We start from the raw sequence: 25,827 nt of genomic DNA on the forward strand, positions 1-25,827 counted from the left end.
TTCATGGAATTTATCTCGAGTGATCGTGAGACGATAATATCATATAAATCTTCAAACCTAGAGATATGAGTTGTTACCTATGAGTTGGTTGTGCATTGATTGCACGTAAACGCATCAGTAACTTGATGTTATAAAACGTGCCTTTGTGTATGATTCAATAAGTAGTAGAACAAGCATATCAGTCGAAGTTTATCTGTTCCTTCTAGAAATAGAAGCGATATCTGGGCCCCTCGATGATTTTGTGTTGACCCATGTACCGGGCCCGGTCATAACTAAACCGATGTGTTCAGTGAAGTTCTTTGTCAAACAAATCGGAAAATCGAGAAACAACTGCTAGACAATAAGCAAGACATAGTTCCATGTGTTTGTCCGGCTGATATCATGAGAACAGAGGATTATGTGATCACTTGTCTTTAAAATGGCGCTTCATAGTGCGACGGAGTTTTCGAGAGCTACGATTGCTGGTTGGTTCCTGAAGTTATAGGCAAATACAGTTATTAGACTTATCCAAGTGAGAGTCTGTTGGATAAGGTGTCTAAGTCCATAACTTATTTGGTATATACTTGACCCGACCGGCATGGTCCATTTGGGTTGCATCTCATCCAAACTATTTATGGATAATTTTATGAGAGTTATACACATATGTTTATTAATATATTATAAGTTATAATATATTAATATGAAGTTATGTTATTTAATTAGTTTTAGTCTTAAATTAATTATGAACTAATTTAGAGATTAAAAGGAAGACTAATTAGATTATGGGCTATTTGTTTTATATAGTGTGGGCTAATACTCATTTGTTAATGGGCTAGGCTTATATGGAAGTCCATGGATGATCCATGGAGCTTTTAACCCATGGATCCTTGGAAAGGAAAAGGCATGGGTTATTAGGGTTTCACCCTAACCATGCACACTATATAAGCATGCTTATGAAGCATGAAATGAGACTAGTGAACTAGTGTGTGTAAGCTTGTGTTTGGCCGAAAATTATACAAGTGTGTATACTCTCTCAAAGTTTTCCAAGAGTTTGTGGTGTTTTGTGATTCCATTTGAGGCATTCACACTATTGGTGCTTGGCCCTCAAACTCCTTAGAACCAAACTCATCAAAAGGTATGTAATCTCTTCTAACTCTTTTATGTTGAAATGTTCCCCATGCCATGTTAGATAGGTTATAAACCTTGGAAAATTTATTATTTTGCATGTATTTAGACAAACATACATCCAAGGTTTATTAGGGTTGCATGCACACTTAGGAAGTGTTAGATTGCTCAAAACCCAGCAAGATTTTGCTTAAAAATTTTAGTTTATCATTTCAGGCACTTCTGAGGATCGTGGGAAGGAAAAGGCGTGATCATACACATGTATCTGTTTTATGTCACTGGGTCTTGGGAAAACTCTGATTTGAAATAATGCTTTTGAAATAAGGACTTTTTGTGTAAACAATGTTGATTAATTGTTGGTTTTGAAAATTTTAAATTTCTTTGATTTTTAGAGTGTTACAAGTTGGTATTAGAGAATTGGTTTGAGAGAATTGGATCATTCACGTGAATCCATATTCAAACTTGCCAACTACAAAAGTTTTTAAAATGGTTTTAAAAAAAATCAAAAGTAAACAAGGAAGGATGTGATGTGTACGATAAGTCACATCAAGAAAGTATACCCCAAGTTAACCACATTGATATTTGATATTATGTTCATATTAGAACAACATGCTAGTGGTAGGCTAGGGATATTCAAGAATTGTATGATAGTTGACGCCTGATAACCTAGGATTCTTTCTGGTATGGAATTGACATCATTACTATAGTTGCTTAGTGTATGCATCATAGTTTTACATAACTAAGATTCTATATCCTGAGAATGTTTGGTTTAGCCTTATTTCTTGTCTTGTTTGATGAACGGCTTAGGTTAGAATCAAGTATTCGACTATCTATAGGATCCAGTTTTATGTATGATTAGCATACACGAGTGTTGCAGGGTTGGTGGAAGTTTTATGGATGGGTTATGTGTGAGTAGCCGGCCAGTTGAGGAATGTCTAGCCTTTCTCTAGGGGTGAGAATAGGATGTATGCTTATTCTAGTGTGTGTTGTTAGGGTCGTTATGATGATCTTCTGAGACAAATACAGGTAGGTGCGGAAGGTAGTATGGGCCCGTACTACTAGAAGCACAAGACCCATACGTGTAGCAAGGAAGTCACAACCTCTAGGGTTTTGTTGTTTAGAATAGATCATATGGTATGAAATATGCCTTATCTGATATTTTATGGTTTATTTTCAGTATGGTGGTCATGAGAAATTCAAGATAGGAGTCGGATCCAGTGGCTAGGATAGGCCGAGGTTGAATGAGGATGAGATTAGGACATTGATTTCTTCTGAGGTTATGACTGTTACCTGGGGCAGATACCAGAGTTGTTTGGTTCTATCAAGACTGTCATGATTGAGTACTTTGATGACTGTTACGATGCACTTACTGAGGCTTTTTTAGTTGTAGCTACCACGATTGTTACGGCCACTGGGATTTGTGGAGAAAGAGCTTTCCAGTACTGGGACTTCAACAATACGAAGCTCCCGGTGTTCGATGGGGGTCCGATTCAATCATTGCTATGAGGTGGTTGTCCGATGTTGAGAGATGTTTCTTTACTTGCTCCTGCCCATCTGATGACAAGGTAAAGTGTGCCCTAAACCTTCTTAGGTTGGGGACGAAGAATTGGTGGATGTTGGTTACTAGCTCTTATACTCCAGAGGAGAGGGTTGTTGTTTCATGTGAGCAATTCTCTGAGATGTTCCACACGAGATATGTTCCCTTGGTTTAGAGGGAGAGAGTGACCTATGAGTATTTGGACTTGAGGTAGGGGACTGATTCGGTGACAAGAATCACCATGATGTTTACTAACAGAGCTCTATTTTGCCCCGAGTTGCTGGTTCTGAGCAAGCTCAGATGACCCGATACTTGAGCATGATCAAGATGGAAATCTATCAGTTTGTGTCTGGTAGGAGGCAGGAGATTGAGTTGGAGCTCCAGATGAGGGAGTGAAGGCAGACTGCAGTGCAGTCACAGCCTGCGATGAAGCGGTTCAAGGCCGTTGATGTGATATTTGGGAGTCAGAGGGGTCGTACTTGTGGCAAGTGCAGTAAGGTTCATGAGGGTTCTTTTTTATCTTAATTTGGGTTCTACAAATGTGGCAAGGAGGGGCATTTTGGCAAGGACTGTGGCCAGCAGGTCCCCGCACCAACCACCAGGATATGTTATCACTGTGAGCATGTTAGCCATATTAAGGCCAACTGTCATTTTCTCACTGCAGGACCAATGCAGGCTCCATTTCCTGCTACATTGAGGATCATTGATGGGCACCAGGGTAGGGTGGAGCCCCTGAGGGCTCAAGGTCGTGCTTTTCAGTTCAAGGCAGAGGAGGCCAGGGCGTTGCTAGACGTTGTTACTGGTATGTTTCTAGTTATCATTTTGTCAATTATTTTATGGTACGCTTATGTTTATGTTTCTGATAGGTACATTCCTAGTAAATTCTTTTGCATGCTTTTGTGTTATTCGACTCGGGCGCAAGTCATTCCTTTGTATCTCAGTCTTTTAGTAGGGATTTGGATATGAGCTTCAGTGAATTCGAGTGTTCGTTGGGAATGTTTAATGCCAACAAACATGGGATTTATACATCCAGAGTGTATCAGGGTTGCGTACTGGAGATCTTCGGGGTGCCTTATCCGATTGATTTGATCCTTAACCCCATGGGGGATGTATCTGTGATTGTAGGGATGGATTGGATAAGTAGGTTTTGGTACTATGATTGACTATGAGGGTTATCAAGTAGTAGTTCAAACACCAAGTGGGGGAGAACTGGTCATCTATGGAGAGGGTACCCGAACTGGGTCAGGCTTTTGTTCGGCAGCTAGGGATCGACAGTATATTCATCACGGTTGTATTGATTATCTTTCCTATGTTGTTGATACACGGGTTGGAGAGCAGACATCATTTTTAGATATGTCATTTGTTAGGGAGTTTGCTGATGTGTTTCCAGAGGAGTTACCCAGTGTGCCTCATGAGAGGCAAGTTAAGTTCAGGAGCTATTAGGAAAGTTAAGTTCAGGAGCTATTAGGCAAGTGCCCGGTGCGGTGCCGATTGCCAAGGCGTCGTACCGTTTGGCACCATCGGAGATACAAGACTTGTCCTCTCAACTTCAGGAGCTATTAGGCAAGTAGCTCATTAAACCAAGCAGTTTGTTGTAGGGAGCACTGATATTGTTTGTCGAGAAGAAGGATGGTTCACACCGGATATGCATTGATTATCGGGAGTTGAACAATTTGACCATGAAGAACCGTTATCCCTTTTTCGCAGATTGATGACCTCTTTGATCAGTTGTAGGATGCATCTTCTTTCTCCAAGATCGATCTGAGGTCGGGGTATCATTAGGTGAGGGTTAGAGAGGAGGATTTAGAGAAGACTACATTTCAGACTCATTATGGTTATTACGATTTTGTGGTGATGCCATTTGGGATCACCAATGTGCATGCAGTATTTATAGATTTGATGAATCGGGTATGGAAGTCGATGCTCGATTGATTAGTTATTGTTTTTATTGATGATATCTTGGTGTATTCCAAGACCAGAGAACAGCACGAGGAGCATCTTCGGGAACTTTTAGGAGTGGTTGAGGTGAGAACAGATGTACGCCAAGTTCTCGAAGTGTGAGTTTTGGTTATAAGAGGTCCGGTTCCTAAGGCATCTCATTAACCAAGATGGGATTTTGGTCGATCCGGCCAAGATTAAGATCATAATGGAATGGGAAGTTCTAAAATCTTCCTCAGAGATCAGGAATTTCTTGGGCTTAGCAGGATATTATCAGAGATTTATCTAGGATTTCTCTAAGATTGTTTTACCACTCACTTGTCTGACGAGGAAGGGCATGGATTTCCATTGGGTCCCTGACCAGCAGACGACGTTTAAGACACTACGATATAGGTTATGTTATGCCCCAATGTTGACCCTTCCAAAGGGTGCTGAGGATTTCATTGAATTTTGGATGCATCCATCACATGTTTGGGGGTAGTTCTTATGCATATGGGCAAGTGATTATGTATGCTTCTCGGCAACTGAAGCCGCATGAGGCATAATATCCTACTCATGATGTGGAGTTGGTGGCAGTAGTGTCTTCCCTCAAGATTTGGAGACATTACCTGTATGGGTTCCGGTGTACCATCTACGCGGATCACAATAGTTTGAGGTATATCAAGCACCAACCAAACCTAAACTTGAGGCGACGCAAGTGGCTTGATGTGGTCAAGGATTATAACTGCGAGATCTTTTACCATGGGGATAAATCGAATGTGGTCGCGAATGCTTTGAGCCGCAAATTGGCTGGATCTTTAGCTGGGGATATGTGTATAGGATATACACTGATTTTCCACTTTTGGAATTGATCAGAGGGGCTCAGGAAGAGGGAGTCAAGAATGAGAACTGGAAACAGGAGAGGATCAGCAGCAAGATCGACAAATTTGTCACCGATAGTCAGTGACTTTTGATATGGTGTGGTCGGATTTGGGTTCTGCTTTCTGGATGGGTCAAATAGATAGTTTTGGAGGAGGTACATAAGTCTCGCTTTTTGATGCACCCGAGAACCACTAAAATGTATCAGAATTTGAGGCTAAGTTACTGCTAGCCGTGTATGAAGAAGGAGATAGCTTGGTACGTTGAGAGGTGAATGACGTGTAAGATGGTCAAGGCCGAGCAACAGAAGCCGCATGACAAGCTACAACCTTTGTAAGATCCCATGTGGAAGTGGGAACAAATCACCATGGATTTTACCACCAAGCTACCCAAGGAAGCCAAAGGTTTTAATGATATTGGGGTCATCGTGGATCGATTGACTAAGAGTGCCCACGTTTTGGCCATCTGGGAGATCCCATTGGCCGATGTTTACATTCATGAGATTGTTGCTCGTCAGGGCGTTCTAGTTTCCATTTTATCAGGTCGAGATTTTCGGTTCACTTCACGATTTTGGCAGAAGTGCCACGAGGAACTGGGTACGAAACTGTATTTCCGTACTGCTTATCACCAGCAAACCGATGGCCAAAGTGAGCGGAGCATCCAGACACTTGAGGGTAAGTTGCGGGCTTGTTTCATAGATTTTGGTGGGAGCTGGGATTCCTACCTATCTCTTAAGGAGTTTTCCTACACCAACAACTATCACTCCAACATTGGTGCACCGCCTTACGAGCTTTTGTATGGTCGGAGATATCGTACCCCAGATTGATTGGAGGAGGTTGGCTATAGAGTCATGGGGATAACTGAGGTAGTCCTCCAGACTACAAAGCTCATTCACCAGTTTAGGTGGAGATTGTAGACAGCTCAGAGTAGGTAGAAGAGCTATGTCGATCGGCATCGATTAGGGTTGGAGTTGCAGGTCGGCGATATGGTACTATTAAAGGTATGACACTGGAATGGTGTAATACGCTTCAGGAAGAGGGGGAAATTCGGTCCCCGGTATATTGGACCATTATGTGTGATCGCCAAGGTGGGCAGCGTGGCCTACCAGTTGGATTCACTGAGTGAGCTCAGTTAGATCCACAACAGTTTCCATGTTTCGCAATTACTGAAGTACGTGTTCGACGAAGAGGCAATGGCCCATTTCAATGATATTCAGGTCGTTGAGCACCTGAATTATATTGAGAGGTTGGTAGCAGTGGTGGAGAGAAATATGAAGGTCCTACACAACAAGAAGATATTGTTGGTAAAGGTTTAGTGGCAACATCAGAGAGGCTCCAAGGGGACCTGGGAGCCCGAGTCTTATCAAGATTTATCCAAAACATCACAACTTACCAAGACAAACACTTCACACAATTGGCCTTAGTTGGTCTTTGTTTTATCCAAAACATCACAACCTACCAATTTCAAATGTACAAGAGTAGAACACATTTTACTCTTACATTTGACAAGTGTTATAAACCTTTCTTTAAGATATGTCCCTCAAGTTAAAATCTTGGAGTATAACTCTAAGAATTGTTTTGGAACGAAGTATGACTCATCTTCTTGATTTAACCATTTCAACAATTCATGATTCCTCTTATTAGCCATAAGAATGCACTAAGATGTCCTTAGAGGACCAATTGTGATATGGTTTCTTAATCATTAAGATGATCACAAAACATGATACTAAAGTACTTTCCCATCTTTTGAGATTTGGAAAACTTTTATCTTCCTGCCTAATTTGATTCTTCTCATTCGTTCTGCCATACATCAAAACTTTTCCAATGTTTTAGAATTATACTTAAACTAGTAAGTATGACCATATTTACTAAGCTTTAGTAAATCATGACGAATAGTCTTATCGATATTTTGTGGTGGACTTGACCAATGCACAAGAATGTGTACTCGATCCCTTAGTCCTTCACTTGACTCACATATACATGTGAACAAGGAATCAGTTATAATTTTTTTTCAAAGATGAAAATTCTCATTCATCATACGATACAACTTGCATGATTCTAAATTTCTGTCCAAATGAAACTTGGGTGATGAGAATCTTTCCTTATTTGGCAAATTTAGACACTACCACAAATGAAAGAATCACATTTATACTTCCAATATTTCTAGAAATATACAAACATCAATTTTTCATAAATGCCATTGTAAGGAGATATAATAAAATAAAACAAAATTTTATTTATTTATAAAATGCGAAAAAAAAATTTCCTTGCAATGCAACTTTAAATGGAAACTATAATATTACATATTTTCTAGCAATCTATCATAACTCCTAAGTAGTAGCTCAAGAATCCGATCTCCGATCCATGCGATTGAAATCCATCTTCGTGATCAGATTCAACATACTCTTCCTTTAAGTTTCCATCCCTTTGCTTGATCCTGCCACACAAATTACAACCTAGTCACATCATGTATTAAGAATCATCAATTAGGAAATTAACAGAGTTAGATATTGGACTTACCTTAATCAGAGTCAAACTTTTTGATTCTTCATTCTCTTAGATCTTTTAGGTAGCCAGGGCAGCTTCGCAACCAATTCCCCTTCCTTTGGCAATAGAACCATATGGACCCTTTGGGAATGGTACACTGGACTATCTCATACTCGCCTTTCTCTTTACCATTTGGTCAACCGAGTTGACTATGGCCAATCCCTTTCCATTGGGAAGAGAAAGTTTTTCTGGATTTCCAATGTTACCATTGTCAATGTCCATGGAAGTTTGGAAAGTTGATCTTCTAATCAAATTTGCTTAACCAGTGCTCCAAATCATTGTTGATTCAGTAGTATCAAGAAAATAGGTAAGATCATTAAGGGTCATGTCATAGTCTGTTACATAGTAGTCCCAAAGGAACTCACTATGTGACTTAGAAAGTGATTGATGAACCTAGTCAACAACCAATTTCCTCACGACTTTGACACCCAACTCTCCTGGCTTGTCAATATGTGACTTTATCTCCAAGATGTGAGCACACATAGACTTCGCTTGCCAATAGGTCTTGAGTGACCTTGAACTATTCAAGAATTTGTTGGATAGGGAGAATAATTGGAGGAGGTGGAGAAAGAGAAGTATGTTTTCCATGATATTTGGGAAGATCATAGTTGTTTGAACCAGACATCTATAATGGTAGAAATTCAAGTTAGTTGATTTAAAGTTCTTAATATAACACCCAATATGAAATATTAAGGCTAGGACCCAACACAATATTTTGTAACTTGGAAGAAGGATGCCGTAATCCAAGCTATATAATATTTGAAGGTAGGCGAATGACGATTCACCAATTTCTACCATGAAAAACGAAATAATTTATTAGGTTTTAATTGGATTTGAAACTCCTAGATCTTTTGAGATTCATTGAACTTTTCAATGGCATGTTTCAATCTCGATTGTGCCCTCTCAAGTTTTGTGACTGGGATGCCGAGGATCACAAAACAAGGTGTGAATAACCATGCAAATATACTTAGTACCCTTAATATTTGTCACTTAATCGATGTGTCGGTTAACCACACGCGCTCCACTGATCCTATGATAATCATTAAATTACTCTTTTTCTACCTTGTTAAATCCAAGTTAGTGTATCAGTTAACCACACATGCTCCACTAACAACTTAAGCAAAGTGCAAAGTGTAATTTCATGGGTTAGCACCAAATTCACATTTTCCTAAAGTAACTAAGATTGGGAATTTATAAAAGGTTTAGTTACTTCATATTTATCATTATACTTATAATGAAGGGAGAATTAGAGTCTAGTCCTACCCGTTCGGCTAAGGACCATCCACCAGTCAAAGAAGCGGTAGGTGAGAGTGGACACCCATTAAACTGCCATTTTATAGGCAGTAACCTTATACGACCCTATAGACCGGCTTCGTGAATGAGGCCTACTAACGGTAAGACCGACTTTATTCTTATACACACACACACACACACACACACACACACACATATATATATATATATATATATATATATATATATATATAATTAACTTATAATACTATAAAGTATAAGGGTTGAATCTTAACTGTAAAATTCTAAGGGTTTAACTTGGAATTAAAGTATTCATGAGGGGAGACTTTACAAATTCCAAAACTTGCAGGCAAGTTTTGAACTATTCAAAAACATTTGGATTTTCATAACTTATGAGTTTAATTAAGGTTTTAAAAACTTTAATGAAGAGACTCTTGATCATCCATAACTTGACAACAAGTTATGGAGTTCATAAAACAAAAAGACTCTTCAATTTTGTAACCTATGCATTTTAATGAATCTTTAAAAGAAATGACTTTTGGTAATCCATAACTTGAGGAAAAATTATCGACTCCATTAAAATACATTTAGATCAAGAATTAACTAACAACCAATTTGCAAATAATTCCTATGATCTACCAAAACTCATAAGTGTATGAACAATCATATCAACAATTTGAAGAATTACATAAACACACATAAAAATTGAAATTTTGATAACAACCTTGAAATTGGTTTACCATAATCATTACCACAACAAAACAGGTTTTGTAAGCCCAAAACAGTTTAAGGTAATGATTCTAGACCAATTCCAACCTTAAAACTCGAAGATATGTTGTCAGGGGGTCAAACTTGTCGAGTGCAAGAACCAACTCGATGAGTTGGATGAATTTAGGCATGGACTCGTCGAGTTCCTTAATGGACTCGGCGAGTAAGCTGTCCAGACAACATACGAACTTCGATTTTCAGCAATTTGCATCAAGTATAAATGAAAACAAGCCTAGGCTCTGATACCACTGATGAGTTTTGAGCATTCTAACACTCCTAAGGTGTACATACAACCCTATAAACCTTGGATCTATGTTTTCTCTATTATACATGAAAATATTCAATATTCCAAGGTTTCATCCTAACTAGCATAATAAGAAGTATATATACTACAACTCTACAAGAATCTAGTAGAATGACATACCTTTTGATGGAGCTTGTAGTCTTGAACCTTTAAGAGCCTAGTGCCTCAAGTGGTTCACACAACACCAAGAACCATTGGAATAACTAGAGAATAAGGATACTTAGGTTCACACTCATGAAATTGGTTTTCCCTCTTTATGTATACACACTCTAGTGCCTAGAACTCAACCTTATTTCATAAACCATAGCCCTCTTTATATAGTGTGGAGGATTAGGGTTACATTCATGTAAACCCTAATACCCATGACCTTTCATTTTCGTACGATCCATGGGTTAAATACTCTGTGGACTATCCATGAAAGCTGATCCCAACCTAAATGAAGTTATATATATATATATATATATATATATATATATATATATATATATATATATATATATATATATATATATATAAGTGTCCATTTTTAATTAGTTCCTTTTTTATCACTAAATTATATCTAAATTAATTCTAAATTAATTCTTGATCAATATAATTAAATAATATGATTTCGTATTAATATATTAGAACTTATAATATGTTAATATAAATCATAAGTATCCTTTTTCTCATTTTGTCTATCCAATTTTTCCGATGCCATGCAACCCAAATGGACCATGCAAAATCGAGTCAAGTATATACCAATTATAGTTATGGACATAGACACTAATCCAACACAACCCTGGTCAAGCCAAAATCAATTTTAAGTCAAAGTCAATTCTCCAAGTGGACTCAACTCATCGAGTTTACCCTTCAACTCATCGATTTCTCATGAATCACAGAATCGTGAAATCGCGATCTAACTCGTTGAGTTTTCCTCCAACTCGTCGAGTTCATCCTTCTCAATTGAAACGGGACTTTCCTAGTACAAGTCGTTGGGTTCCCTTGTGGACTCGCCGAGTTCCATTAAAAGATTCGGGAATATTCGACCAAACTCGTCGAGTTACACTATGAACTCACCGAGTTTCTCGCATTTCTAGTCTATTCAGCCCTTTCCTCAGATCTACGGTTCCAAAATATAGATCTACATTGTTTCCATAGCATATTTTTGTAAAGTTGACAACTTGATGGTTTTGCATGCCTCAAATAGATCTAATATCAAGATATAGCAACCTACTTCTATGGTCATGGTCTCTTCTTGGACAAGAACAAGTTTAGGACCCTTTTTATGAATCTAAGGACCAAATAACACTGGGAATGGACGTCTTTACCATTAGGAATATGAAGGTTATCATGATTCCAACAATGGGGTTAAAAAGACCCATAAAACAAACCTAAGAGAGATCTAAGATGTTAGTCATCAAGTTAGGGACCTTTTACCTCATAAAGTTGCCAAAGATGGACAACATCCCAGATCTAGTGCTTCCTCTTAAGCTCTATGACCTTTTAGTTCTTCCAAGTCCTTCATCAAGCACAAAACACACAAAAAGCCACTCAAAACCTCAAGTTTCTCACCAAGGAGCTCACAATACGATTTAGGGTTTCAGCGAGACTGAGGGAAAAGATTAAGTCCTTTAAATACGGTGCAAAACCCTAGAAATTAGGGTTTCATCCCAACCGATCTATTCATCGAGTTGAGGCCTCTCAACCCGTTGAGTAGGTCACTTACATCATGCGGTTATGACAATCTCTACTCGACGATTTTGGGGCTTCCAACTCATCGAGTTGCTCTGTAAATATGAATAAGTTATAAATTAAATGCATACCAGGAACCAGAAGTTACAATTCAGGAGAGTTTGGGTGGAAAGAGTGATGAAATCAGGTTGCAAAACACTCAATATAGCTAGAAAATTTAGTGCATGTTGTCTGCTTGTCGCGTCCTCGGTCGGGGGCGGTGACGTGGCTCCTGCAGATGTGAAGAATCAAAGAATCGAGTATGTAACAAATCAGAGTCAGTAAGAATGGAAGATTTAACACCAGGTGTAAATATAATATTGTTTCAGCTTTATTACGCTTTCATATGTTTACAGAGTACAAAGAAAAGTTTTGTAAAACTCTCTCTTCTGTAACTTAAGTAAATGTCCCTATTTATAGGAAACAGAAAGCATACAAAAAATACTAAGGAATTAACACTAAGCTTTGAATAAAAGCAACTTAGTAAATATATTACAAAACATACGAAGGGGGATATAATACACTTCGACTAATTACAACGTACATTGACTCTTACAATCTTCCCCTTTGTAATAATAGTCGAATTTCTTAATTTGTGAGAAGCTGAATGGAATACAACATCACCCTTCGTATCTCGGTGTACCAAGATATGATCTTCTTAAGCTCTTTCTTATCACCCTCGTTGTTCTTCTTGCAATGATTCATATGAATAATTAATTTCATATATTGAGATGCCGAATACCTCTCCACTTCGCTTGCCTGCGAAGACCATCCCAAAAGGCTTCAAAAAATCTCTCTGTTTGCATACTTCTTCAGCTCATTTTGTGTCTTCGTAGGTGCCATTAGAGCTTTTATTTCCAAACAGTTAGAAGTTGCTAATTCAACATCAGTTAGTGCCAAGCACTCATAATAATTTTCATTGAAAATCTTGATGTAAGCAACTCCAAGTTTGAATTCATCACTTTCAGTATTTTGAAGATACGAAAATGATTTATCCTTCAGAATAAATGCAACTTGTATAAGATCACACAAGTTCATTAATGGAAAATCTGCAATGGTAAAATCAAAAATATTCCCATTTTCCCTGGCCACAACATACTTAACATTTTGGACTGTGTTTTCAAATACCACATCCTTTTTTATACTGATCACCTTTTTGACCAGACTTCCTCAGCAGATTTGGCAAGAATAGAATGAAATCGAATCTTCATGTGTGTAACTTCATTTTTGTCTTTGAAATTTCCTTCTACTTTGAATTGAGGCATGATAAACATCATCTCATTCACCGAAAAATCTGGCTAGCCTGCATCAGAATTCGTTAAAATGTAGCTCTGCTTTGGTTTCTTTTCGAACGAATACATATTATTGAATGCAACCTTGGCTTCGATTGTTTCGTAATTGTAATGTTTTGATGGATCACCTTTATTAAAACCTGGTGGATCACTTGCACATTGATTCATAATGCTTTGGACTAACCTCAACTTTTCTATCTCTGCTTTAACCTCAACCTTCTTTTCCTCCTTTGATTTTTCCACAACAATGGTTTTTCCTTTGTCTTTCAAAGCATCATCTGTTACAATTGGCTTCTTATTGCTACCACTAGCATCTTCACCAATAACAACTCCTTTTGTGATAGGCCTTAAAATTGGTATCGTAGTGACCACTGTCGAAGTAACTAGCCCAGCAGAAGATAATATTGGTTTTGTTTTTGGGATCTTCGTAGAAAACACCTTTCCCACAACTGTAACACCTGGTTCCTAGTACATATTTTAAATTAATCATTTTTCATTTTGGCATGGGACTCGGCGAGTTGGTGGCCCAACTCGTCGAGTAGAAGCGTATTGGACACGAGAGTTAAGTGGCTGACTAGGCGAGTCAGAGACCGGACTCGATGAGTCCGTGTTATCTGGACAAAAACCCTAATATGAGGGTTTTCACCCTATATAAACACCTTAACTTGGCCTCCCTTGTCCCTAACACTCTCTAGAGCTGCATATCGAAACCCTTACTGTATGTGTGTGTGTGTTAAGGCCATTTTGGTGTTTTTGTTGACTTGTGAAGCTTGGAAGGAAGAAGAGGAGCTTGAGTATTTGACTTGGGGCTTGTGGATCCAGAAATCTCATCCTATTTTCAGCTTAATCAAGGTAAAATGCTCCTTCTTTGGCCTTTCATTTGGTTGTTCATCTTTAGAATGTGGATCTTGGGTGCATTTAGGGCTTTTCAAGCCATTTTCGGATTTAAAAAGTATTATGTGGACTCTAGCTTTAGATATGGGCCTTAAGAGGGGTCTCATGGCATAATGGTGCCAACTTTAGGGCCATGAGATCCCCATGCACATTGTAGGACACTTTATATGGATTTTTGAGCTAAAACCTCAATGCATGTGCATCAAGTTTGGAACTTTACGTATAAAATGGACATTAGGAGGCCAGATGTAACGACCGAAATTTCGAAACAATTAAAACTTTTCAAAAACAACCCATTTTAATAACGTTTTTACAAAAAGGTTTTCAATACATTATTTAACAGAGTATCTCCCAGGTCCATTTCATAAAACACCAACGCGGGGAATGGTACGATCACGCCTTTGCCTTGCCACAGACTCCTGAGAACCTGAAAACATAAAAACCACAACTGTAAGCCCGAAAGCTTAGTGAGATACCCCCAAAATACCAACCACATATACGCCCTTCCAGGCCACAACCTTCCGGTCCAAAACATATCGCCTTCTGGCCCATAGCGTAATGCCTTCCGGCCCATAACACATAGCCTTCCGGCCCATAACATATCGCCTTCCAACCCGCAACATAAAAAGCATACATATCATGACAGAACATATAACAACCATGCATACCGGGTTACACTCCAGACCAGACAACCATGCACATAACATGTAATCATATAACAGTTCACAGTTAGCAAATCGATCAACAGATCACATAACATATCATTACCCTAACGAAGATACCAGCCTAGCCGATCACTAGCATAACATCACCCTACAACTCAGCCAACATAATAATTATGCACATACGCCTTTCCAGGCCATGACCTTCCGATCCACATCGCATTGCCTTCCGGCCCACAACATGTAATGCCTTCCGGCCCATAACGTCACGCCTTCCAGCCCATATCCCGCAATATCATACAACAGACAATTACCTGGATTTCCATCCGATAAAAGGGTCGGCCTTGGTGCCTTAAACCCTATAGATATAGTGAGGATAACTCACCTTGAAACTGCCAACTGAACAGATAACTCAAGCTGCTCTGATCATTGATACGATCTCCACCACTGGATAGCCACCAATGCACTGAACTCAAAACCATAATCAACAATTACCAAAGTACCCCTGGAAACCACCGGTTAACCCTTGGTCAAATACTAGGTCAAAGTCAACCCCTGACTGACCCTACTCACCGAGTCAACCCTATGACTCGCCGAGTTCCCATACTCAAAACTTCACTCGATCCACGACCTAACTCGCCGAGTCACCCCGAGACTCGCCGAGTCCAACAACTCTGAGTCCACTCGCACACAACTCACCAAGTTATCCCTTGACTCGCCGGTTCTCGACTCAACCAGAAAATATTTGGACTCTTCGACAAAACTCGCCGAGTCTAAGGCTATCATCAACCTACTCGTCGAGTTGTTCATACAACTCGCCGAGTTTCAGGCAATCTTCATCCAACTCGCTGAGTTGTTCTTCCAACTCGTCGAGTCTCAGATCATCTTCAAGCAACTCGTCGAGTCCACCCATGTGACTCGCCGAGTACCACCGGTCTGAATCCATACAGAAGCGTTCCAGACCATGCAATTGATACAAAACAAAGATCTAGCCTCCTACAACTCATTCATCACGTAAAGTGGCAAACTTTACGTGAATCCGAAGAGATCTATGCATTTTGCACTTTAGGGCTAAGGTTTGGGACAAGACAGCTTCATCCAAAACTCAACACAGGGACTTTCCTGCATTCCAACTCTCCTCCATTCCAGATCTGAGGTAGCAACCTCAGATCTAACCTCTAGATTCCAATAGCACCCAAGATAAGCTTCCCTCAAACCCCAAAATGAATAAACAAGATAACAACATCCTAAGAACGAGATATTACCTCAAAAGAACGCCCCAATTTGCAAGGAACTCGAATCCAAGCAAAGCCCCTTGCTCCACACCTTCAAACTTCCAAACTTTTTTCAACAAATACTTCTCCAAGCCCCAATCCACTCAACAATGGTGTTTCCTCACGAAATCACGGCTTCTGGAACTCAAGGGATGATAAAGGGGCTGAGAAGGAAACATAATGCTCTTTATATAGGGCTCAACCCCGAGAATTAGGGTTTTCTCCACTCAGTGCCTACTCGCCGAGTCCATCTCATTGACTCGCCGAGTCGGCTATTTAACACGCGACCAAGTCGCGACTCTACTCGCCGAGTCCATCCATGGACTCGCTGAGTCACTCTTTCCCTAAATTACACTTTTAGCCCTTCCACTCAACTCTTGCTATTTCGGGATGTTACACAAGATCTATGGTTTTGGTGTGTTAGACCTCATTTAAATCGACTGTACGGAGTTGGTCAATATTGGACTCGACGAGTTGTTCTTGGCACTCGATGAGTCAATGACCATTGTGCACCAAACCCTTACTGTAAATGGGTAAATGATAGGAAGGAAGTCCCTTGTGGGTTTAGACGCGAAAAGGGACCTGGAAGCCATGGGACTCGGTGAATGGTATGAGCAGACTCAGGGAGTCCATAGCAATCTCCCAATCTTTGAAGATGGACTCGACGAGTTGTTCATACAACTCGACGAGTCAGAGGCTGGCAAGTTCTTAAGTTGGAGATGAACTCGACGAGTTCAAGAAGTAACTCGGCGAGTCGGATGAATATGGTCCCGATGTTATGATTGAAAGAGAACCCATCGAGTTTCGCTAGACTCAACGAGTGGAGCCGGGGTTTTGTGTGGGTTTAGTGAAGCATGGACTCGACGAGTTGGTATGCCAACTCGGCGAGTCAGGTCAACTGAATGTTGACTTTGACTAGTGTTGACTTTGACTGAACTTGGACTGACCTTGCTTAGGGTTGTATGTGATGTGTGTTGACTTGAAGGTTGTCGTGCAGGGATCGAGGAGTCGTAGGGAGTCGACTTGTGCACCGAGGATAGTTCAGACACTACATGACATTGAGGTGAGTTACCTTCCAGTAGGGTGGGTCTAAAGCCACAATGTCGACCCACTAAAAAGGGGTATTTAGAAGATAATGGTCTTTGTGATAATTATCTTGGTCTGGTTATGTGATTTATCTGGATTATATGTTATGTGTTTAGTAGGGATTAGTTTCCCTAACAGTGGTCCGTAGGACCCAAGGGTAGGTCAGTACCCGGATATGCCTGATTGTATGGTTATATCTGTTGATTGCATGTTAGTAGTAGGGGGTGAAAGAGTCCCCAATTACCGGTTGGAAGATATCGATGCTGATTACCGGTTGAAAGACACTGATGATGGTTACCGGTTGAAAGATACCGATGAAGGTTACCGGTTGAAAGATACCGATGAATGTTACCGGTTGACAGATACAGACAATATTGTATGGTATGTGGTATGATGGGGGGAATCACTAAGATTTGTGCTTACAGTTTTGGTGTTGGTTTCAGGTACCTCTTCGTCGAAGGGGAAAGAGTCGGCAGCATAGCAGCGCATCACACACACACATGTTCCGCAAGAAGTTTTTGGGACTGTACTCTGATTTTCAATACTTATGATGTTATGGTTCGAAATACAACATTATGATTTTGTAATAGATGTTTTATTAACAATGTTTTGGTAAAAAGTTTGTTAAATGCGTTAAACCAAAAATGAAAATTTTGGCCATGAAATTTGGGTCGTTACAAGTTGGTAGAAAGCTCGAAATCCTAGAAAGAGGGGCCAGTTGCTTGTGTAGAATAGCTTCAAACTGACTGAATTTTTGAGACAAAAATTCAGGAGTGATCAAAGAAGATGAAATTGGCTTAACAAATAAATCTTTAAGCTCCTTCAACATATTGATTACTTCCAGAAAAATTTTTATTTTCCTTTGTAGAAAGTTGAGTATGTTGAGGACTCATACTTTCATACAATTTGAAAAATCTTGTAACAGCATCACAAATAATATCAATCTTCTAATTGAGACATGCATAATCCTTTTGAACTGAAACAATCTCTTTGCATATCATTGCGAAGTTCACGAATCTGCAAATTGACATATTCTCGGACTTTCTTTACATCTTGAACAAACAAAACTATGTCGTTCCCTCGCTAGTTGTTTCAAATTCTTTACTTCTCCCAAAAATGTCAAACTCTGAGAATTCACCTATAGCTCATTGTTTTGATCATGATGATCAATCTTCTCCAAAATTCGTGATTCTGAATCTCTAACAAATCAAAAGTTCAAATTGTTTCATCATCATCAGCATATGATCTGGAAAGTCTTCTTCTGTATCATCAAACTCTAAGTCCTCAATGGTTCCTCCAAAACCCTCATTATCAGTATCAGTTTCCATGAAAATTGAATCTTTAGTACGAGAATTCGTTTTGGGTGGATCAGTGGATTGAGAAGAGAAAATGGAAGTAATAGGTTGATTGAGAATGTTTTCAAATGTGGGTGAGTCTGTGGTTGAAGTGGTTGGTTTGATTTTTGGCAGTAATGAAACAACAGTATCTGGATTACCTTGAGCTTCTTTCTTCGCATCTTCTTCACCCACGGTGACATGTACATCCGTATGAGATACGTTTGCATTAATGTCTGAAGTTCGTGCCTCCTCATGATATGACTTGGCAGATGAATCTTCTGGCGGTATAACCATTGTTTGCTCTGGAGTTGAACTTTCTTTGTGAAGATTGGCTTCGGATGTTTCAGGAATTCGTTCATCTTCATTGTATGTAGATCTGGTTGTTATAATGAGCTAGCGTGTTTTCTTCTTCTCCCTTTCAGAAATCAGTTTGGCCATATCTTTAGCCAATCTTTTCTTGGATGATGGAGAAACTAAAGGTGGTACTTCATGAAAAACTACCCCCTGATGAGTAATATGAGGCTTTCGTACCACATTAAGACTTGGAGTCCTTTGTTTATGCTTAGCTTTCATCTTTATCCTGCGAAAAACACCATTCTTCGAAGGAATAACCACTTTCTCTAGAGTTTCATCAATATCAGGCTCAATTGGAATGTTTTCTTCAATAGACATTTTTGTTACCACTAGTACCTGAACTTCAGTAGTCTTCTTCTTTGGAGATTTATTTGTTTTGGTTTCAATAACAACCTTTTCAGAAGAACCATACGCATTCTACTTCGAACATTTGGATTTCTTATCTTCCTTCGGCAACAAGATTTCAGTTTGAACATTAGGATCAATATTTTTCAAGTATGCCACCAAAACTGCATTCGAAGGATCAACACGTCGCAACATGGCATCTGGAATACGATAAACAAATGGAAACACTGTTGCATCATCTGTCATGTTCTTCGGATAATTATAAGTATAAAAGCCAGCCTTCTCTTCATCAACATTTACTAAAATTTCTTCCTTCTCATAAAAATATTGTAAAATCAAGCTCCAATACCTAGCAAACGAAATGCCTTGAACAACATTCGTGTTTTCCACACTCTTTTGAAATTCCTTCCAAAGTTGTGTAGAATACTCCGCAAGGATATCGTAGTATAGCCCTACCACCATGGCGTATACTTCCATTTGTCCCTTGTCAAGACCAACAGTCCGACCTATCAAACACCTCAAAAAGATTCCAAAAAGAAAGTTCCAGATACTAGGAAGACCCGATTTCTTGAAATCACTGATCTTGGTTAGTTATGGTTGATGTCCCATCTCGTTGAACATATAGATGATTTGGGGAAATTAAAAATCAATTTAAGGTGGATAATATGGGATTTCCAATATTTGAAAAAAGAGTTTCTTGGTGAGTCTAACCTTTTTTTCATTCACAAGATTGAAAGTGATGACATCCAGAGCTTTGTTGTACATAGCAGTGGATCCTGCTTGAGATAACCAGGAAAGAGGAGCAACAAATGATCGGAACATAGCCTTAGACAAAACAGAACTTTGTAAAGCAACGATCAACATCTTGAGTTCTTCGGGATAAGTAGAAACATTAACCTCTACTTGGTAGTTAGTTCCTTGAATCTTCATGACCAGCAATGAAGTCACATCATCAGTATTTTGAGAAGGAACATTGACATTAGCAGAAGTCACCATTGTTAGGGTTTTAAAGCTTTGAGTATCATAGAGAATTTGAGAATTTTTGTTTTTAATCGCGTAAACTGATAATTAACCCTTGAATCCCCATTTATATGTAACGCTGATGTTTGAATTTGAAGCGGGATGTGCATTAGCCCAACAAAGTAGCCACACATGAAAAAGTAACGACCACGCCTCCTTGGAACCCAGACAGAATACCATACGTCTCCGGGAAAACAGGTTGTATTTATTGCCCCAATAGAATAGGAACTGTCATCATCCTTTGAATGGAAGTTAGGTTCTTTTACTTTTGGGTTTGAAAGCGAAGTCATATGCCAGATGTTTGAAATCATCCGCCTGAGTTGATATTACTCAGAACCTCAAGGATTTCGTGACCGCAGTGTTGAAAAAATAGATGAGAAGCAATAATAATAAAAATTTGGAAGTTAGTGATTTCGATCAATTTTTCGACATAAAAGCAGTAAAAACCCCAGACAAAGGTTACTTCATTAATCATCAAGAAAGATGATCAACTGCTTGTGTATGTTCCCGTGAAATACAATCGAATACTTGTAGAGAAGTATCGAATGGCTTCTTTTATTAGGCTTCTTGGGTATCTATAAAAATTTCGTTACATATCAACCTAAACATAAGGTGAGAAATTGTAATAGAAATCACTTGTTTGACCAGTGTAGTCAGTGACAAGTTTGCTTTGAAAATTTTTAAATGGCTTTGGATTTCGAATGTAACTCACACAACAATCATATTCATGAAAAAAATTTGTGCTAGATCTTGTTGGGTAACAAACATCTTGGGTTTCGAATGTTTGATCTAGACCACTCATACGAAATGAATATGATATTGAGTTTCGAATTTAAGGTACAAAAACAAATATTTCGTTAAATCTAGAACAAAGTTTCCCATCAATTCCTTACAAGTTTTAGAGAATTGGGTTTCACTTTCATCACGGTCTCATGATATCAGATCATAAACACATATTTTTGATATGTATAAGTCTCAATTGGTTTGATCAGAGACCTCTAGGAAATATGTCTTCGTGTGTGATCGTGTAAGAACTTTCAGATGAAAAATATTGGTGTAAGACACGAAATGTACCTCTGTTATATTAGGACAAAACAGTAAAACTCTTAACTCATGTGAAAAGAGTCAGGTAGCTTAAGAGACTAATATGAATACAAGCTTGATTGGGAAGAAATTTTCGTATTGAAAATTTCATTAAGGCTTTCGTACACACATATTAAGTCAATGGAGGCTTCGGTCAACATGTTGCAACATGCTTCTAGGGACAACTTAACTAGTTCAAAGTATTCGAAAATTTACCTGACCCCAGAACTGCAAGCATTCTCCAAGTTAAATCATCATGAATATCTACAACAAAATACTAAAAAGTAATAAGAAACAAAATATTTTTGTTGTTTTTGATTTTTCAAAAATAAAAAGAAGAAAATCTTTTTAATTTTTCGAAAAATAAATGACAAAACAAACGAAAATCTTTTTGGATTTTTTAATTTTTCAAAAAATAAATGACAAAACTAAAGAAAATCTTTTTGGATTTTTTTTTTATTTTTCAAAAATTAAATGAAAAACAAAATGTATTTGTTGCAAACATATGAAATTTTATCAAGACTTGAAAAATGACAAATCTACGAATTCGAAGCGGTCGAAGCGTTGACCATGAACAGTAACCTCTTAATATTGAATGACATTGCATTGCATTGCATTTTATTCAGCGCCTTTGAATCATTCGTTGTCCAACATCATTCTTCCTCTTCGCATGGAACAGAATTTCCATCGATCATTCCAAGTCCTTCTAAAATTCTTAAAAAGGATTTTTCATCTAAAGGTTTCGTGAAAATATCTACTAACTAATCAGTTTTTTTCACAAAAGGTACTTCAATATTCCCATCCTCCACATGATCTTTGATGAAATGATAACGAAGAGCTATGTGTTTAGTCTTCGAATGCTGCACAAGATTATGAAAAATTCTTATTGCACTTTGAGAATCACAATATAATGGAATCTTTTTCATATTAATTACATAATCACACAATTAACTTTGGATCCATATAATTTGTGATGTGCAAGCAGCAGTAGCCACATATTCAGCTTCAACAGTTGAAATTGATACACACGTTTGCCTTTTCGACTGCCAGCTCCCCAATTTTCCATCAAGAAATTGACATCCTCTACTTGTGCTCTTTCTATCAAGATTACAACCTCCCAAGTCAGCATCCGAATAAGCTTGAACAAAGAATACAGTTTTCGAAGGATACCACAATCCTAACAAAATTGTTCCCTTAAGATAACGAATGATGTTCTTTACAGCAGTGAGATGTGGTTCTCGTGGATTTAACTGATACCTGGCATAATTACACACAGAAAACATGATATTAGGTCTACTAGCTTTAAGATAAAGTAATGAACCAATCATGCTCCTGTAAAGAGTTAGGTCAACTGCAGGTTTATCTAGCGAAGGAGTCAGCCTTATGCCAGTTGCCATTAGAACTCGTAACTTTTGTGCTATTTGTCAATCCAAACTTCTCCAGCATATTCTTCGTATATTTCTCTTGGTTGATAAAAATTCCTTCTCTTCTTTGTCGAATATTTAAACTAAGAAAATTATTTATCTTTCCCATCATGCTCATTTCAAACTTACTTTTCATTAAATCTTTGAATTCTCTAGATAAGACAGGGTCAGTTGAGCCAAAAATGATATCATCAACATAAATTTGAATAAGCATTAGATGGTTCCCAACTTTCTTACAAAATAACATGGGGTCAACTGATCCTTGTTTAAATTTATATTGCTTCAAGAAAGAAGTAAGAGTTTCATACCATGCTTGTGGTGCTTGTTTTAACCCATAAACTGCCTTATCTAAGATATATACATGATCAGGATGTTCTTAGTTAATAAAACCTGGGGGTTGTTCCACGTAAACTGTTTCTTCAAGCTCTTCATTTAGAAATGCACACTTCACGTCCATTTGATAAACATCAAAATCTTTGTGAGTTGCATAAGCCAGAAAAATACGAACAGCCTCGAGTCTTGCGACATAGGCGAAGGTTTCTTCATAGTCGGTTCCTTCTTGTTGTGAATAACCTTTAACAACAAGTCTGATTTTGTTTCGAATGATATTTCCATCTTTGTCGATTTTGTTTTTGAAAATCCATTTTAACCCGAAAATCAAAACATTTTCAGGTTTAGGAATTCATCTCCAAACCTTGTTTCGTTCAAATTCAGACAATTCAGATTGCATTACAACAGCCCAATCTGAATGTTCCATTGCAACCTTAATGGTATTTGGTTCGATTTCAGAGATGAAAACATTAAACATGCAAAATTCTTGATGAGCATTCAATATCTCATTCTTTGCACGAATTTCAGCTCTTGTTAACACTCCATCTTGTGGATTGCCAATTAGTTGTTCCTTCGGATGATCTCTTGTCCATTTTTCCATTGGTGGATAAGCTGGATCAAAATCCAAAGGTGCATCTTCGTATAAATCATCATTCTATGAACCTGCAATTGAACATTCATCATTAAATTCATGAATATTTTCATTATTTCCTGAGTGCTCCCCCTCAACATGATGATGATCCCCTTCAACATCAGCATCCAATCTCTCATTCTCCCCCTCGAAAGAATGCTCCTCCTCAACAAAAGTATTCGAATCCAAGTGCTCTCTCTCCACTGGACTATCTTGCATACTTTCGCCTATCTCTGGAGGATTTGATGTTAAATTATCAAAAAACTTCGTTAGTTCAGAAATTTGATTATCATTGGCATTAATTTCAGCATTAGCAACATGATCTGAAATACCAAAAATTAAATTATAATCAACATCCAACAATTGTGAATTTTCATATTCATCTTGTGTTTCTTTTAGAATTGGATGATTTTCAAAAATGCGTTGCTCTTCGTTTAATATAGTAATCATCAAATGTAACATTAAAAGTTTCTTCCACTTTTCGTGTTCTTTTGTTCAACACCCGATATGCAACTGAATTATGCGAATATCCCAAGAAAATCCCTTCGTCTACTTTACCTTGAAATTTCGAAAGATTGTCCTTAAGATTCATAATAAAGCACCTGCATCCAAAAACATGGAAAATTTTCACATTAGGTTTTCGATTGTTGATAATTTTGTTTGGAGTAATATTAAAGCGATGATGGATGAAAGATCTGTTTTGAGTAAAACATGCAGTGGATACTGCTTCAGCCCAAAGGTATTGTGGAAGATTCACATATGTCAGCATTGTTCGTGCTGCTTCACATAAATATCTATTTCTTCGTTCAACTACACCATTTTGTTGTGGTGTATATGGAGACGAAAAATTATGCAAAATGCCTTTGTCCAGAAAAAAAGAATCAAGAACATTGTTCTTAAATTCAGTTCCATGATCACTCTTGATTTTTCGAACAGTCTTCTTTAATGTTATTTCCATCTTTTTGATAAAATCAATCATGATTTGTGCAACTTTGGATTTAAGCCTGAGAAAATAAACCCACGTAAATCTTTAAAAATCATCAGCAATTACTAAAATATATTGTTTCTTGTTGAGTGTTGATATTGTCGATGGACCACACAAATCAATATGTAGTAATTCCAGTGGTTCAACAATCTTTGAATCGATCGTGATTGGATGACCTTGTTTATGTTGCTTGCCAACTTCACAAGCTACACATAAAGAATCATTATCAAATTTAAGTACAGGTAAACCTCTTACCAAATCTTGGACAACAAGCTTGTTGATGTTCCGAAAGTTGAGATGTGAAAGTCTTCGATGCCAAAGCCAACTTATGTCTGATGTAGCTTTCGAAAGAAGGCATAATTAAGGTTTGCCTATAGTTGGATTAATGTCTAATGTAAACATGTCACCTTTCCTTTTTGATTTGAGCAAAACTTCTTTTGTATTGACATTCGAAATGATGCTTCCCTCTTCGTTGAAATGTACTTGATTGCCAGTGCCCATAACAAGTTGTTATACACTTATCAAGTTATGTTGAAGACCTTTGACATAAGCAACACGATTCATTGTGAACTGACCATTCATAATTTTCCCATTTCCTTTGACCTGGCATTTTTTATTGTTGCCAAATTTCACAATTCCTCCATTCGTTAATCTTTGAAAATCTCGTAAATTCTCCTTCTTCCTAGCCATGTGACGAGAACAACCACCATCAATGTACCATTTGTTATCATATTGTTCGTCACATAGTACCTACAATCAATGAAAAAATATAGGTACCCAAGGCTTTTTGGGTCCTCGGAAATTAGATTTAAACTTCGAATGTAATGAAAACTTTTAACCCAATCACAAACTTTGGTTTTGAGACTATCAATTAAGTCTACTTCATCATTTAAAGGGTTCGAAACATAAGATTTTGATGGTTTCAAATGTTCACTGACATTACCCTTCGTATTCTGAGTTTGTGATTGAACAATCTTTGTTTTCATGACTAGTTTCCATGCTTTGACTGGTATGCTCGAATCCTTAGAAGATGAACTTCCATTTGATGAAGTATTCACATACTTCTCATAGGCTTTTTGAATTTTCTC

This window comes from Lactuca saligna, chromosome 6, assembly GCF_052625555.1.
Source record: "Lactuca saligna cultivar CGN05327 chromosome 6, ASM5262555v1, whole genome shotgun sequence".
NCBI classification, from domain to species: domain Eukaryota; kingdom Viridiplantae; phylum Streptophyta; class Magnoliopsida; order Asterales; family Asteraceae; genus Lactuca; species Lactuca saligna.